Source organism: Euprymna scolopes, chromosome 2, assembly GCF_053919585.1.
Source record: "Euprymna scolopes isolate OS-2025 chromosome 2, ASM5391958v1, whole genome shotgun sequence".
Lineage (NCBI taxonomy): Eukaryota > Metazoa > Mollusca > Cephalopoda > Sepiida > Sepiolidae > Euprymna > Euprymna scolopes.
In genome coordinates, this window is record NC_136483.1 from 188,910,996 (window position 1) to 188,914,854 (window position 3,859).

Consider the following 3,859-nt stretch of genomic DNA (forward strand, 5'->3'; position numbering starts at 1 on the left):
TCATGTTTTTTAGTTAACCGCTGATCTTTGCCGCAATTTACTATTAACCTACGCCCATTGAATCACATGTGTTTCTCCACGGCTTTTCTTGTTTCCTGAAAAGAGGAGAACGCCTTCACCTTTGACCCGAAATTGCCTGCTATTTTACCAGAAGCTGGCTCAGAAATCAAAAGAAATTACCCCGTTGTGGGTTGAGGGGTCTTGGCTTTAATTATGTATACATTATTTTCAGCGTTCTTACTTCTTTTGTTAAGTTTAATGATTTCCTAACGGTCCGGGATTCACATTGCTAAGAGGAAGAAGGCGGACATAGAATCCGATAATTTGAGAATAATTTGTTCAAAAAGGGAAGCCAAAAAAACATTAAAATTATATATAAAAATCATCTTTTTCGAAGCCATTAATTTATCAAGCAACGTGTTTGTTGCTGTCGGCTTTCGTGAGACTGTAATAGAATGGCCCTTTTAAAAGAAGAAAAATAACAAGAATCATAATAATAAAAAGAAGAAGAGGGAGAGGAAGAAGAAGAAGAAGAAGAAGAAGAAGAGAAGAAGAATTGATAGGATGTGAGGTTGCTAAAAATAGAGTTGAAAGGACGATCGATTGCAAAGAAAACGCCAGAAGTCAAACAACAGAATGATAAATATAGAGCAGAAAGAAACGGAATAAAAATATCTCTAGGTAACATAATTCAATTAACGGTAGCAAAACGTGCAAAGGTGAAGAGATACGAAGAGAGCATTGAACAGTTTAGGCAGAATAGGTTGTTTGCTTTGGACCAGAAGACGTTTTACAAAAAACATAAAAAGTCATTGTTTAAGCGAAATACGAAATTCAAAAGAAAGCACACAATTTTGGAGTGATATTTGGAATCTTTAAAACGAACATCACGGAAGTGATTTGTGTCTGAACAAGGCTGATAGCCATTAGTCGCGTGCTCCCATGTAATGAATGAATGCGTGAATGTAGGATTGACATGAAATTCTTAAATATAAACTAAAATGATCGAGAAATGGGCTGAAATGACTTAAATAAATAAAAAGTAAATGACTTAGAATTACGTTAATGAACTTAAGGATGAATTGAATGACCTTAAGTATGACTTGAATGCTTAAAAAATAACTGGAATCCTTCAAAAACTACTTGAATGATCTGGAGAATGACTTGAATGGCTTTGAGACTGACTGGTTGTAAAGTGGGTAATCATTTTACATTAAATTAATATAGAAACGTGATCCCCCCTTTATGTCACAAAGTTACAAACATAAGTACAGCATGTAGTAAGAACAGATACTACACTTTGATCTTGGCCAAAAGGCCAAGAAAAGCAGTATTTATTTGCTCCGCCCCCCCCCACCGAGCAAATTAGGCACAAGGCCGATTTTTAATGTGAGGAGTGAAGGGGAAATGGGGACCAGCTCCCCTGGGAGTAGGGGAGGTGGATATTGACAATTGGTATGAAGGGTTTCCCCTACATTGACCAAGGTCTTATATGTGGGGTCGCCCCCACATATGGTCTTTGCTTGCAGTATCTGCCGGGACAGATACTACACTTTGAGGTATTTATTTGCTCCCCCACTGAGCAAATTAGGCACAAGGCCGATTTTTAAAGTGAGGAGTGAAGGGGAAATGGGGGACCAACTCCCCGGGGAGTAGGGGAGCTGGATAGTGATAATTAGTATGAAGGGTTGCCCGTTCATTGACCAAGGTCTTATATGTGGGGTCGCCCCCACGAACAGATGGTATTTATTTGCTCTCCCACCGAGCAAATTAGGCACAAGGCCGATTTTTAATGTGAGGAGTGAAGGGGAAATGGGGACCAACTCCCCGGGGAGTAGGGGAGCTGGATAGTGACAATTAATATGAAGGGTTGCCCCTACATTGACCGAGGTCTTATATGTGGGGTCGCCCACACATATGGTCTTTGCTTGCAGTATCTGCCGGAACAGATGGTATTTATTTGCTCCCCCACCGAGCAAATTAGGCACAAGGCCAATTTTTAATGTGAGGAGTGAAAGGAGGGGGAAAGGAAAAAGGGGACCAGCTCCCGAGAGGTGGGAAATGGGAGCTGGTTAAAGGTCAGGTATGTGGGGTTGCCCCCACATCTGGTCTTTGCTTGCAGTATCTGCCGGAACAGATGATATTTATTTGCTCCCCCACCGAGCAAATTAGGCACAAGGCCGATTTTTAATGTGAGGAGTGAAGGGGAAATGGGGACCAGCTCCCTGGGGAGTAGGTCTTATATGTGAGGTTGCCCACACATATGGTCTTTGCTTGCAGTATCTGCCGGAACAGATGGTGTTTATTTGCTCCCCCACTGAGCAAATTAGGCACAAGGCCGTTTTTAATGTGAGGTAAAAACCAGCTCCCCTAAAAGTAGGCAAAAAGGGGGCACTATGGTTACCAAAAATAATAATAATCCCAGTATAGAGGGTTTCCCCTCCATTGACTGGTACAAATTATCTTAAGTGCAGCATCTGCCGGAACAGATGGTGTTTATTTGCTCCCCCACCGAGCAAATTAGGCACAAGGCCGATTTTTAATGTGAGGAGTGAAGGGAGGGGGAAGGGAAAAAGGGGACCAGCTCCCGAGCGGTGGGAAATGGGAGCTGGTTAATGGTCAGGCATGTGGGGTTGCCCCCACATCTGGTCTTTGCTAGTCATAGCTAGTCATAGCTTGCAGCATCTGCCGGAACAGATGGTATTTATTTGCTCCCCCACCGAGCAAATTAGGCACAAGGCCAATTTTTAATGTGAGGAGTGAAGGGAGGGGGAAGGGAAAAAGGGGACCAGCTCCCGAGAGGTGGGAAATGGGAGCTGGTTAAAGGTCAGGCATGTGGGGTTGCCCCCACATCTGGTCTTTGCTAGTCATAGCTTGCAGCATCTGTCGGAACAGATACTACACTTTGAGATATTAAATCTTTTATTCATGTTAAAAAAATACAGTAAAATTAACGGTGAACAAAAAACTTAGGCACATGGCCAACTCAAAAGGGGGGATTTTGGGGGTCGTTGGTCATCCTTGTCGCTCCAGAACTAAACAAAGTCAAAAGTTTCTCCCAGCTAGTATCTTCTTTCACCATAATACCGCATTCACCCTTTCATCTTGGGGGACGTCCTAGTAACTCCCAATTTTTAAAACATTTTTTATTGACGTGTAAAAACAAAAAAGATAACAATAAAATGGTAACAATAATTCATTTGTGTCGAGGGAGGGGGAAGAAAAAACAAAAGGTGATTAGTAGGACCCTCCCAACCCCGTCTAGTTGATAGACTGCCCGTTCCACTAGGTTTGTAAAAGGAACCTCGCTTCTGCGGGTCAGTCTCTAGGTGGGGATGCCCTCTAGATGGGGGTGAATGGAGAAAAGAAAATTTTGTGGGTAAGGGATGGAGGTTAGTTTGTATTTCTTTTTCTCCAAGATGGGTAAAATTTAGAGGAAGGGGTGAAAAACAAAAATTGCAGGTAAGAGGGGATGGGGATCTTGGAGGCTTCCTAATCGGGGAGGGATGGAACACACACTCAGCTAGCTGAGAGACTACTTGTTTAATTTAACTTTACAGAACTGCGCGTTCCACACCTAGGCGGGGAACACGTATTCGAATTTGGCTCCTCTTCGTACACACAGACTTGCCACATGTATCCATCTTCTGTCAAATGCCGCGCGATGCAGCCTTCTTCTATCACATCTGATCTTCACCCGTAGTTGGTGTTTAAAGAACGCGATCAGATCTTGATCAGAAAAAGACAACACCCCCCGGCAACCTTGCAGACGCGACGTCCAAATCACCATTCTCGCCACGGCCAGAATCGTAACGTAGACCATTTGTCTTTCACGGTCCCACGGCGGCCTCACGTTGTC

General features: G+C 43.2%; 1 pseudogene; it reads right to left on the reverse strand.

The window, feature by feature from the left end:
- Window positions 1-1,194: 1,194 nt before the first annotated feature.
- Window positions 1,195-1,330, reverse strand: LOC145242503 (U2 spliceosomal RNA; annotated as a pseudogene).
- Window positions 1,331-3,859: the final 2,529 nt, after the last annotated feature.